This window comes from Lycium barbarum, chromosome 8 (genome assembly GCF_019175385.1).
Source record: "Lycium barbarum isolate Lr01 chromosome 8, ASM1917538v2, whole genome shotgun sequence".
NCBI classification, from domain to species: Eukaryota; Viridiplantae; Streptophyta; class Magnoliopsida; order Solanales; family Solanaceae; genus Lycium; species Lycium barbarum.
Genome location: NC_083344.1, coordinates 32,262,863 through 32,276,812, shown reverse-complemented (window position 1 = coordinate 32,276,812; position 13,950 = coordinate 32,262,863). Strand labels below are relative to the sequence as shown.

Genomic DNA, 13,950 nt, shown 5'->3' with positions numbered 1-13,950 from the left:
GCCTTAAAATACTCGTTACTTCAAGGTGAGACAAAGTGACCATGATTATTCCATAATGTAATCGGAGGTCGCCGACCTTACGTCACTCCGATGGACACATGACTTTCTTTGGGCTCTCATGCATGCCAATTGTATGACATATGTATGTGAATGTGAATATGTATATGTATCTGTATATGGGGAAAGGGGAAGGGCCACTGTTATACCACCACCTGATTCAGCTGAATTTCGTCCCGGACGCGGGATGCCCGGACGCGGGATATGGGAGAGCCGGATACGGCGTCTGTATATGTGATATATATATAATATGTTGGGACACTGTTGGGGAGGGGGGTCGGAGAGCCGATGCACTCGGCGTCTGTGAATGTAAATAAAGGACACCGTTTTCTAAAATGTTTTGTTTTCTGTATATGTAAATAAGAAGTACCGTTTTCTAGAAAGAAACTAAGCATGCATGGCATCCGCCTGAAAGGCATTCACATGTACAGGTTACACTAGATAAGATCCATGTGTTTGTTCCGTTATTATTCATACTGTATATGCCTTTATTATGTTACTATTCATGCCTTACATACTCAGTACATTACTCGTACTAACCCCTCTTCTTCGGGGGCTGCGTTCATGCCGCGCAGGTACACTAGATGAGCCACAGCTATCATAGAAGATGTTCCGGTGGGGTTGGCAGGCTCCACTTGTTCTGGAGTGTTGCCGAGTCAGAGTATCTGAGCCATGATGTTTGTTTGATGTTAGAGACTTTGCAGACAGAGTCGTAGGTATTGGGTTGTCAGTCTGTAAGCGGCTCCAGCAGCCGATATGTTATTATGTTTCATGTCACGAGTCTTATATGATGTCAGATTTTACTTATGAAAAAAAAATGTATGGGAGGGCTTACTATGTATTTCTTTCTTAATCGATTCAAGAGTTTCTATATGTAACAAGAGTCAGCGGGTTCGCTCGGCTCCAGAGATGGGGTCGGGTGCCCATCACACCCTAGTAAAGTCGGGGTGTGACAATAACTTACCTCCATGGAGAACCACGATGCATATGGGATGAAGAGGAGATCGAGCAGATGATATTACGGGAAAATTTACAATACGCAATTGTTGGGAAATTTTCATATGGCTGGCGTGATATTAAAGAATTGTGTAAGCTCATATCAAAACAATGTGAATTGAAAAGAGAATGCCCCATTGGTTTACTACGCAATAGGTACGTGCTTCTTAGGCCAACATTATTGGAAGATTATGTCAACTTGTTGTCGAAACCAGGATTCTACATTGAACATATGAACTAGACGTATCCAATGAGAACATTGAAGTGGGATTCGTGGTTTGACCCTGATGAAGAAACTTCGATTGCTATTGATTGGATTTCTTTCCCATATTTACCTACGAATTTCTTTGTGAAAGAGGCTATTTTTTCTCTTGCATCTACTGTTGGCAAGCCTCTACAAGTTGATATGGCAACTAGAAATCAAACTAGACCTAGTTGTGCTAGGGTTAAGGTAGAAGTGGATTCGCTTAGTGACTTTCCTCAAAGAATCAATATTGGAAAGAGAAGGAAGAAAACTGGAGAATTAATTGATAAATGGATTCAGATAAATTATGATCATATCCCAAAATACTGTAAACGATGCAAGTTGCAAGGCCATAATTGTCACGACCCGACCCGAGGGCCATGACGGGCACCCGGTGCTAATCCACCCGAGTACCTTTTATCGTACATTCATACTCACATCTAGGTGGACCACATAGCTTATTCATGAATGTTATACATCAATAACGCTAAACTCATTGGGCAACAACACATTTATACCATCATTGACAACTATGCCTACATCAATATACATAAGCCGACGAGGCCATCAAAATATCTAACCATATACAACTGTCTACGAGCCTCTAAGAAGAGTAGTGTTACACCTTGGAAAATTCCCCGTTAGTGTACAGTGAATGGGCTAGCAAGGAAAACGAGGTATACGATGATTCAGATAAGTAAGAAATAGCATTTGATGATCTTAATCGAGATTCAAAGACATTTGACCAAAAGGAAGAAGTTTGGTAAAGAAAGTAAAGGATATGTTGCGTGTCCGGTAAGAATTACGAGCGGCGAGTTAATGATGGCATAATGATGTCTTGGAGATGAGTGATAATGTCCCTTAGATTTGTCTTGAGGTGCTAAACAAGTGTTAGGAAGGTTCCATAAGGATTGGAGATCAAACGAGTCGACGAGAACGAAAACGGAACCACTGTGCATTATACGGCCCAACATACGGATCGTATAAATTATACTGGCCGTATGTTAGGCCGTATAATTGGTCAAGAGGGACATCACATTCTGGACCAAACATACGGTCCAACATATGGTCAGTAAAAAATATACGGACCGTATGTTGGTCCGTATAAGGTGATCGGGCCAACTTTTAATTCAATATAAGGGACCCTTTTTCATTTCATTTTACTTCATTCCCACTCTCCACAAGTCAAGAACCCTCTAGAATATTATCCATCACTCATCTACAAGAAAATTAAAGGAAATCCATGATCAATAACACCAAATCCATGAAAACAAGTGTATGAAACTTAGTAAGAGTTCATCTATACCAAGAAATCTCAAGGGAAGTGAGGTAGGGTTTTGGTGCTAGAAGGATATCTCCACTCAAGGATTGTTCATCCATCATCTAAGGTAAGTTTCATGACCTTACCATTTTGTTTAAGGTATTGGAAGGATAAGATACTTGAATTGTAGAAAGACATAGAAAATGGGTCATAAATGAGTGAATAGTATCATGGTTGAATAGGGGTTGGATTGAATCACGAATGTTGATATGTTGTGATTATGAATACGTTATAAATGACGTTTAAACCATGAAATAAGTATTATATATGAGAAAACGCGATAATGAGCTATAACCATAATTGTGGAGAAATTGAAGGGAAATTGTGAATTGTGGTAAATGTATACAAATGATGATTATCGTTTGCAATATTGTGAATGTTGAAATGAACGTTTGGGAGCTGATATAGAACATGGGAAAAGTTGTATAAACAAAGGAAATGCTGCCCAATTTTCCCTAGAAATAGTAACACATTCTTATAGCTGATTAACAAATGTTAATGCGAATTCTCTTGAAGGTAGAAACGTGGGCATCGAAAGAGAACAAACAAGAGATAGCTTAGTTAAACGTAAGAGGTATGTGAGGCTAGTCCTTTCTTTATAATGGCATGAATCCTATAGCATGATTTTCTTTCCTCTTCATGATTCTCCTGCATTCTGGAAAAACTAAGAGTCTACGTTCATGAATAACCATATGAGATAAGAGATATATTATAAGTCCAATAATGATAATGACGAGTTTAAGCCTAAAGATTCTAGAGCTCATGAGATGATGTTCCTATAAAGTTAATGATGTTGTTCATTGTACACACTCACCTTATATATTATTTCCTTCAAGGTGAGGCAGAATATTTATAAATGCTCCATAATGGAATCGAGGGTTCACGACCTTATGTCACCTCGATAAAGTGTAGCCATCTTTGAGTTTCTATGCATGCATTATGATGAGTACATGTTGATGATATTACACCGCGCCTATATGGCCGGGCAGCACCGCTAAGGCGGGCGGCTTATAGATGATTACACCGTGTCTACATGGCATGGGCAGCACCACTAGTGGGCGGCATGAGATGGTACCCCAGACGCGGGAGGCCTGGACGCAGGCTACTGATTATCACACCGTCCCTATATGGACGGGCAGCTTATACATTTATGCATATATGATATGATGATGAGTATGAGTAAGACAGCATGATTCATTTCTTTATATTTGCCAGTCAAATACAGATGTTCCTTATTGATGCTTCCGTTTATTTCATTGACGTATCGTTATTGTTTATGCCTCGCATACTCAGTACAATGTTCATACTGACGTCCATTTTCTTTGGACGCTGTGTTCATGCTCACATGTAGATAAGGAGGTGAGTGTCACGACCCGACTCGGGGCCGCGACGAGCACCCGATGCTAGCCCACCCAGGGCACCCTCTTAGCTTACTCTTATGCTTACATCTAGGTGAGTCACATAATTATACATGCATTTCCATTCATTCGTCAACTAGTCCCATTTGGACAACAACACATTTATATCATCATAGGAATCTATGCCAGATCAATGTACATGGGCCAACGTGGCCGACAAAATGATATACAAAACATAGGCCGACAAGGCCAAACATATCTACCCACACACACACATGTCTACGAGCCTCTAAGAGTATAACATATCACATTAGCGGGATAGGACCCCGCTATGCCCGTAATTACATACACAAAAGAATGAGTACCCAAAAGATATAGCTCCGAAGGAAATGGAGCTCTCTATGTAATCTCCGAATAGGCAGCTATGGATCAAGTCTGTCTCCCTGTGCACCTGCGGGCATGACGCAGCGTCCACAAACAAAAGGACGTCAGTGCGAAGAATGTACTGAGTATGAAAAGCATGAGCAACGTCAATAAATAAGCATCATGAACAACATATGAAATAGCATAGGAGGGGGAGACAATAATATCATCGTCATAGCACTTACCTGCCTTTCGTAGGACTTTCCATTTTTCATACGTTTTGTACACCTACGTCATCATCCGTATTCCGTAATAGTACTCATACCATACTTGTGCTCATATTCGTATTCTTATACATAGTCTTATCACATTCATATTCATATTATATACATAGTCATTTCATATACATAGCATTTACATAGCATACCCGACCTCATGGGATCGGTGTTTCATACATACTTGGCTAACCAAGGCTCAAGGTTACTCATACCTGGCCCTAACAAGGCTTCAGGGTTATCCGTACCATCTGCAGAGGTGTGCGCGCATTTCGTAATCGTATACATACTTTATACATATTCATATACATATATCCTACCAGGCGTTATAAGTTCGGGGTGTCATTATAGCCCTTCATAGGCATATGTAAGTATAATAGCCCGTAGGCACCTTTAGCATCATTATTATTATCATCGTCATCACTATCATCATCATTTTCGCTACATCTATATCTTATGCTTACTCGTCATATGGGGTGCGTAGTACAATCGTAGCACATATCGAGGATCGTGAGCTTATGAGCTCGGAGTGTCAATCATTTGAATACAACAGACTCATATAGAGGATTTAAGAGTTTGGCCAAGGAACCATGCCTAATAAAAGAAGGGTTAGCCTTACATACCTTTTCGTCGGACTATTCTACACTTGCACGCTTCCTTCCAATGCTAGCGTGTATACCTTCATTAATATCATAACAATGGCCATTAGTCATTCACATTATCCACATTATCTAGATTCCTTAATTTGCCTCTACTTCACCCGTAGTCGTGGTCATAACATCCAACCTCGTCCATTCGTCTAAAGTGTCTAGTTCATGATCTTAGTACCATTTATAATGCATTCATATCACAACACAACAACATTCATGATTCAATTCAAACTATTCCTCAAAATGTCACTATTCATCATTCATGACCTACTTGACCATATTTTCTACAATCCATGTATTTCAACTCTTCAATACCTTAAACATCATTTAAAAATCATGAATCTTACCTTAGAAGTTGTAGGAACAAGCTTTGGTTAATAATACTCCACTTAAAGCAAAACCCTAGTTTTTCTCCATTTGGATTTCTTGACCTAGATGATCTTTGATGATGTTCTTACTCTTGATTCACCTTGTTTTATGTTGTTGATCCTCAAATATCCTTGAAAACTTGTATAATAAATGTAGAGAGAGGTTTTAGAGAGAAGTGGTGTAATGTTGTAATGAAATAAAACAAGTGTTGGTCCCTTTATTTAATGACTTGCAAAATCTATGTTGAGGTGAACAGTGGTCGTCCATCATGGTTTACGGCCCGTATTGCTGTTTACGGACCGTCTCTCGCGATCGTCTTTAACCATTTCCAGAACCAGAAGCTTTGGCTGCTTGCATGGTGATTTACGACCATGGTTTACGGGCCGTAAATCACTTTACGGTCAGTCCTCCAGGTCGTATTTTACCATTTCTCGGCTGGCAGAAAGTTAAAGCCTTGCATGGCAGTTTACGGACCGTATACCAGTTTACGGTCCGTCCTAGCACTTTACGACCACTGGGCAGTTGCAATTCTGCAACTTCCCATATTTCTTAGACTTCTCATTTTAATCACCCACGTCCATGCACATGCATTGCTCACCTTATATCTCATCTTAATTTAGTCAACTTTCTCATCTCACATCGGATACCTTCGAAATCTCGCCTAAGGTCATCAAACGTCGTTTCTTGTTCATGGACATCATGCACTCATACTTATCACTAGTTCGTTCACTTACGTACCAACGGAAATTTTTTTCCGAGGTGTAACAGTGAGCTTGATCCAGACTCGTAGGGGCATATAATGACGGAGAAAAGCATCAACAAACTCTTGCCATACCGGGGGAGGTGCATTTGCTCCCCGTGAAGCCATCCATACCGTATACCACTGAATCGAGACATCTCTCAATCTATATGACGCTAAATCCACTGACTCGGTGTTCGAAACATGTATCAACCGGAGCGTCCTTAGCATACCATCAATAAAGTCCTGGGGATCCTCCTCCGGTTTTGACCCAAAGAATTCCGGAGGGTTCAAAGTAATGAAATCACGGGCTCTTGCACTAACAGCCCTATCACCATACCCTGAACTGTGCCTTTGAGCCTGGGCCGCAACCAATTGAGTCAATAAAGTAATGGCCTTTTTTACATCTTGGCCCGAAGCATTTGGTGGAGGAGCTGGAGGTGCTGGAGCTGGGGCTGAGGCTCTCTCACGCTCTTCAGTAATAGGCACTGTCTGGGAGGATTGAGATTGAGCCGCACTCTGGGACTCATCTTCCTCTACTAGAGGTGGCGGTGCTCTTTCAGCCCGCTTTTCTGCCACCGTCTTGCCCTTTTGGGCTGCTGTAGCCTTTTTCTTTTTAGGCATCTCTGAAATACACAACACACGATTTAGGAACAAGAATTTCTTACATCATAGCTCTATCGCACGATTCTTATGAAGAAAGAAGGTCATTTATTCCTAAAATGTCCGCAGCTTCTTGTTTATAAGTGTGGCACGCAACACACCCATAACCAAGACTCTACTAGACACGGCTCGTAGTCACACCCTAGGACTGAACTGCTCTGATACCACTTTTGTCACGACCCGACTGGGGGCCGCGACGAGCACCCAGTGCTAGCCCACCCAGGGCATCCTCTTAGCTTACTCTTATGCTTACATCTAGGTGAGTCACATAATTATACATGCATTTCCATTCATTCGTCAACTAGTCCCATTTGGACAACAACACGTTTATATCATCATAGGCATCTATGCCACATCAATGTACATGGGCAAACGAGGCCGACAAAATGATATACAAAACATAGGCCGACAAGGCCAAACACATCTACCTACACACACATGTCTACGAGCCTCTAAGAGTATAACATATCACATTAGCGGGACAGGACCCCGCTATGTCCGTAATTATATACACAAAATAATGAGTACCCAAAAGATATGGCTCCGAAGGAAATGGAGCTCTCTATGTAATCTCCGAATAGGCAGCTATGGATCAAGTCTGTCTCCCTTTGCACCTACGGGCATGACGCAGCATCCACAAACAAAAGGACGTCAGTACGAAGAATGTACTGAGTATGTAAAGCATGAGCAACATCAATAAATAAGCATCATGAGCAACATATGAAATAGCATAGGAGAGGGAGACAATAATATCATCGTCATAGCACTTACCTACCTTTCGTAGGACTTTCCATTTTTCGTACGTATTTGTACACCTACGTCATCATCTGTATTCCGTAATAGTACTCGTACCATACTTGTGCTCATATTCGTATACATGTCCTTATTCGTATTCTTATACATAGTCTTATCACATTCATATTCATATTATATACATAGTCATTTCATATACATAGCATTTACATAGCATACCCGACCTCATAGGATCGGTGTTTCATACATACTTGGCCAACCAAGGCTCAAGGTTACTCATACCTGGCCCTACCAAGGCTTCAGGGCTATCCGTAACATCTGCAGAGGTGTGCGCGCGTTTCGTAATCGTATACATACTTTATACATATTCATATACATATATCCTACCCAGCGTTATAAGCTCGGGGTGTCATTATAGCCCTTCATAGGCACATGTAAGTATAATAGCCCGTAGGCACCTTTAGCATCATTATTATTATCATCGTCATCACTATCATCATCATTTTCGCTACATCTATATCTTATGCTTACTCGTCATATGGGGTGCGTAGTACAATCGTAGCACATATCGAGGATCGTGAGCTTATGAGCTCGGAGTGTCAATCTTTTGAATACAACATACTTATATAGAGGATTTAAGAGTTTGGCCAAGGAACCATGCCTTATGAAAGAAGGGTTAGCCTTACACACCTTTTCGTCGGACTATTCTACACTTGCACGCTTCCTTCCAATGCTAGCGTCTATACCTTCATTAATATCATAACAATGGCCATTAGTCATTCACATTATCCACATTATCTAAATTCCTTAATTTGCCTCTACTTCACCCATATTCATGGTCATAACATTCAACCTCGTCCATTCGTCTAAAGTGTCTAGTTCATGATCTTAGTACCATTTATAATGCATTCATATCACAACACAACAACATTCATGATTCAATTCAAACTATTCCTCAAAATGTCACTATTCATCATTCATGACCTACTTGACCATATTTTCTACAATCCATGTATTTCAACTCTTCAATACCTTAAACATCATTTAAAAATCTTGAATCTTACCTTAGAAGTTGTAGGAACAAGCTTTGGTTAATAATACTCCACTTAAAGCAAAACCCTAGTTTTTCTCCATTTGGATTTCTTGACCTAGATGATCTTTGATGATGTTCTTACTCTTGATTCACCTTGTTTTATGTTGTTGATCCTCAAATATCCTTGAAAACTTGTATAATAAATGTAGAGAGAGGTTTTAGAGAGAAGTGGTGTAATGTTGTAATGAAATAAAACAAGTGTTGGTCCCTTTATTTAATGACTTGCAAAATCTGTGCTGAGGTGAACAGTGGTCGTCCATCATGGTTTACGGCTCGTATTGCAGTTTACGGACCGTCTCTCGCGATCGCCTTTAACCATTTCCAGAACCAGAAGCTTTGGCTGCTTGCATGGTGATTTACGACCATGGTTTACGGGCCGTAAATCACTTTTCGGTCCGTCCTCCAGGTCGTATTTTACCATTTCTCGGCTGGCAGAAAGTTGAAGCCTTGCATGGTAGTTTACGACCTGCTAGTTTACGGGCCGTATACAAGTTTACGGTCCATCCTAGCACTTTACGACCACTGGGCAGTTGCAATTCTGCAACTTCCCATATTTCTTAGACTTCTCATTTTAATCACCCACGTCCATGCACATGCATTGCTCACCTTATATCTCATCTTAATTTAGCCAACTTTCTCATCTCACATCGGATACCTTCGAAATCTCGCCTAAGGTCATCAAACGTCGTTTCTTGTTCATGGACATCATGCATTCATACTTATCACTAGTTCGTTCACTTACGTACCAAGGGAAATTTTTTCCGAGGTGTAACAGTGAGCTTGATCCAGACTCGTAGTAGCTGCCAGCTGATTGGAGGGCACTCCATTGTTCCGGAGGTGCTTATGATTATTCTTTTGTGTACATATGTATATTTTGGGCATGACGGGGTCTTGTCCCGTCCCTATGTCTAGCACTCTAGTAGAGGCTCGTAGTTACCCAGTTGTGGGTTATATGGTCTCACGAGGTAGCTATTATGTGTATATATATATATATCATTTTGATGGCCGAAAGGCTTATGCATATAAAAGTATTTATGATGTCAAATGAAAAATGATTTTCTTATGATTCGAGTATGAATTTGATTAAAGAACGTTTAATGAGCATGATGAGAAATAAACCGAGCGGTGCTCGGCGGTTAGCCCCGGGTAACTGTCGCGGCCCCTAGCCGGGTCATGACAAGTAGGTAACATCATATAGGCGAGACAGGACCCCGCCGTGCCCATGTATGTACACAAAAGAATAATACCAAAAGTTGTAGCTCTGGATGAAATGGAGCTCCTCTAAGCAGTCCCTGAATAAGGAAGCTATGGATCAAGCCTGTCTCTCTGGCCACCTGTGGGCATGATGCAACATCCACAAACAAAAGGATGTCAGTACGAATATTGTACTGAGTATGTAAAGCATAATCAACATCATCATAGGAGCATAAGAGACAACATAAGAAACAACATAAGATGGGAGAATCGGGAGATAGTAAAGCCATCATCATCATTACTTACTTACTTGTCTTTCATAGGGACCTTCCATTTCTAAAGCGTGCTCGTGTACATACTGTTAGAACCAGTATTTTTGTACAGTGGAATAATCTGGATTTATTATGATAAGTTAAGGACAAAAAAAAAAATTATTTCGGGATACAAAGTCGGGATTCTTGACCTTGATTTTATTTTGAGATATAAGTTATATATGAAATTGTTGGCATTGAACACTTAGGGAAAATTGGGACCACAATTCATAAAATTGAAATTTAAAATGTGGTGCCAAAAATGCCATGGGGGCCGTGTGAATTAAAAAGGGGTCCCACACATTGTGTGACCAATTTTAATTGGTCCAACACATTGTGTGGACCCAAGGCAATGTGGATATTTTGTGAACCACTTAAAATATGAAGACCAAGTCTTCATTCCTCATTTATTCACTTCATCACTTAGCACAAAACAAGAAAATAGAGAGTTCCCAACCCCCACTGTTTTCGGCCCAACCTTAGGAAAACCAAATCAAATTCTAGCTTCCCAAAAATTATTTCCTTGGTGTTAACCCACTATATTGAGGTCCCTAAGTAGCGTGGAAGAGTTGTTCGGGTCATCCAACCATTAGTTGTACCCATTTGCAAACCCTAACTATTTGGTGGATTGAAGAAGAAAGGTATGTTTTGCTCTTGTTTTTGTGTTGTGAACATTTATTCATGTTATGGTATGTTAATAGGGATGGAAATCATGAAATATAGTATGATTGGAAGTGGGTTGTGTGATGGGTGTTCTAGCCGTGTATATGGGTGTGACAAATGGAATTGATGAATTAATTCTATATTATGTTAGATTGGTATCGAGTGAGGAAAAGAATAAAAATCATCGATACATGTATATGTGTAGTGTAGCCGTGTTTATAGCCTCCAAATTGTAGCAAAGAAGGAATAAATATCGCTTAGCGTCGTAATGGTTATGGTGATGACTTGTAGGTTAGAAATGAGAATTTAATGTCCCAAATTGGCATAGTAAGCGTTGCGGACTAATTTGGAGAACTTTGTGCATTGAATAAAATTTGTATATATAAGAATCATTAACATGTGTATGTGTGTGGCGCGGGCGAATGTGAGTTTTATAATGTGTCGAAGATCGTAATACTATCGCTTAGTATTTTAGTTATCGTCGAAACGAATTCTAGTTGGAAATAAGTGTTTAAGTGGCTCAAGATTGATGTTGAGAAATTGTGGGCTGTTTTGAGGCTAGTTGTGCGTTTGACGTAAATTGTATATTTTATGAAAATCATATCGTTATATTGTGGATTGTGGTACAAAACATGACTTGAAAATGAGGAATGGAAAAAGGGGACTGTTTTCGGCCAAACAGTGGAAAATTTTTCGGGTCGTTGGAAATATTATGTGGATTGTTTAGAATGTCCTAGAATATTGTGGTAAAGACTCGGGTGGATAATTAAATGTGTGAGCGATGTGGTGGCTTGAATGTGAGCCGTTGAATTGAATATTTGGAAAGTTGTCGAATGATGAAAAAGAGAGCTATTAATGTTATTTTGTCTTCCGAATTTATTATTGATGTTGTTAGGTTGGTTGTTGTTGTTGTTGTTGATTGATACGGCCGAGTTAAATTCTCGGGGTAGCCTATTTACAGGGGAAATGCTGCCCAAATTTCTGTAGAATTAAGGGCGAAATTGGAATTTAATGCCCAAAGAGTCTTTAGCTAATGTTTGGCATTTTATGGCTTATTTTTAGATCGTGGGCAGCCCGAATCATAGTTTGGACTTAGCTTGAGTTGGATCATATTGGAGAGCGTTTGAGGTATGTAAAGCAATCTTCATTCTTTTGGCATGCCTTAGTTTCACATAGGCTAGATTAGAGCTTTAAGGGAATTCCAAATTCGAGATCCGAGCATGTTTTGATCCATATATATATTCTTTGGCACTCTTATGTATGTTTTTATGAAATATGAACCATGATGTATTTGAAGTAATCGCTTTCCGAAATCCGCATAGAAAATGTTCACTTTAAGGAATTTTGTAATCTCTGAATGCCAAATTTTTCGCATAGAGGCTCGGATCGCTCCAATAATTTTTATAGGAGTTTTCTTGATTTATAATGGGTATGTTTTTCAAAGGCGGGCTCAGTTCGGGTCTATACTCGTCCATGGGTCCCGCGACGCCCTTTATGTAAATTCGACAACTTTGAATCAAAAATTGATAATTATTATTCCGATTTCGAATATGACTATTTTACTTATCCTTCGGATTTATAATAATGATTTTATGCATATGATTCCTCACTACTCCGCTCGTGCCTACTATGATATCGTTCGCCGGTTCTGTTGTCGTGCGCTTTGTGATACATTCCGGTGTTATGCTGTGATTATGGTTCACCGTGCTCCTTGCTCGAGGGCCGGGTTCCACTTATGTTTGGCGTTATGCTGTGTTTGGCGTTATGCTGTGTTGTGATGTGTGACGGGGATTCGGAGATTTGAAACTTTCTGGTGTTATGCTGTGTTGTGGCGCCATCGACAGGCGGGCGACCACATTTTCCTGTGCCCTATGCATAATTTATACTTTGGAAATAAACATTTTGATATTTTTTTATATGTATTATTTTCTATATATCTAATTCGATTATTGTTCAGATTTATTTCTGTACCTTCTGCTTTGCATACTCAGTACATATTTCGTACTGACCCCCTTCTTCGGGGGCTGCGTTTCATGCCCGCAGGTACGGACGCACAGCCTGGTGATCCACCTGTTTAGGACACCCTTTCTGCTATTCGGAGTGCTCCTCTCTTTCCGGAGCTTATACTTTTGGTATATATAGTTTTATTAGTGCATTTGTATATATTCGTTCATGGGTACGGTGGGGCCCTGTCCTGTCATATGATTCTGTCGGTCTGTTTAGAGGTCTGTGGACATGTTTGTGGGTTAGGGTCTTTCTGTATGGATGTATGTACATGTCGTTTGGGCGATACCATACGCCGAGGCGGCCGGTCCGCATATGTTGTTTGGGCGATCCTATACGCCGAGGCGGCCGGTCCGCATATGTTTATATATTGCTTGGTTAGCCCTGTGTGGCTTTTTTTGGTATTTTCTGCGTGCAGGGTATATTGGATTGTCCGTAAAACAAAGGAAATTCTGCCGAAATGTTTCAGGAAATTACCTAAATTTCAAATAAAGCCTTGTCGGCTTCCGCCATATACTAGAATGAGTTAATAGAATTTGAGATAATATTTGATAGATGGGTTCGGGTGCCCAGATCGGGCACTAGTCACGGCCTACGGGGTTGGGTCGTGACAAAAGTGGTATCAGAGCGGTTTGTCCTCGGAGTGTCCACAGATCGTGTCTAGTAGAGTCTTGTTTATCGGTGTGTTGTGCACCACATCTATAAACAGGAGGCTACAAGACATTTAGGATGTTGTCTTTTCTTCTGATCGTAGATCGTGCGATAGAACTGTGCTATTAGGATGATTCTGTTTTGATCTGTTGTTGTTTTTCTTTTAGTGATGCCTCCAAAAAAGGCGACGGCCGCCTAGAAGAAAAAGGGCGTAGTAGGAGAGACCAGCCGCGCTCAGAAGGGTAC

The 13,950-nt window shown here is 40.4% G+C and overlaps 1 long non-coding RNA gene across 1 annotated transcript; it reads left to right on the top strand.

Annotated features, from left to right (window-relative positions):
* Positions 1–10,813: 10,813 nt before the first annotated feature.
* LOC132605045 (uncharacterized) lies at positions 10,814–13,193 on the top strand. The gene is made up of 3 exons (XR_009568986.1): positions 10,814–11,027; positions 12,112–12,177; positions 13,093–13,193. It is a non-coding gene; the product is annotated as an uncharacterized LOC132605045 (long non-coding RNA).
* Positions 13,194–13,950: the final 757 nt, after the last annotated feature.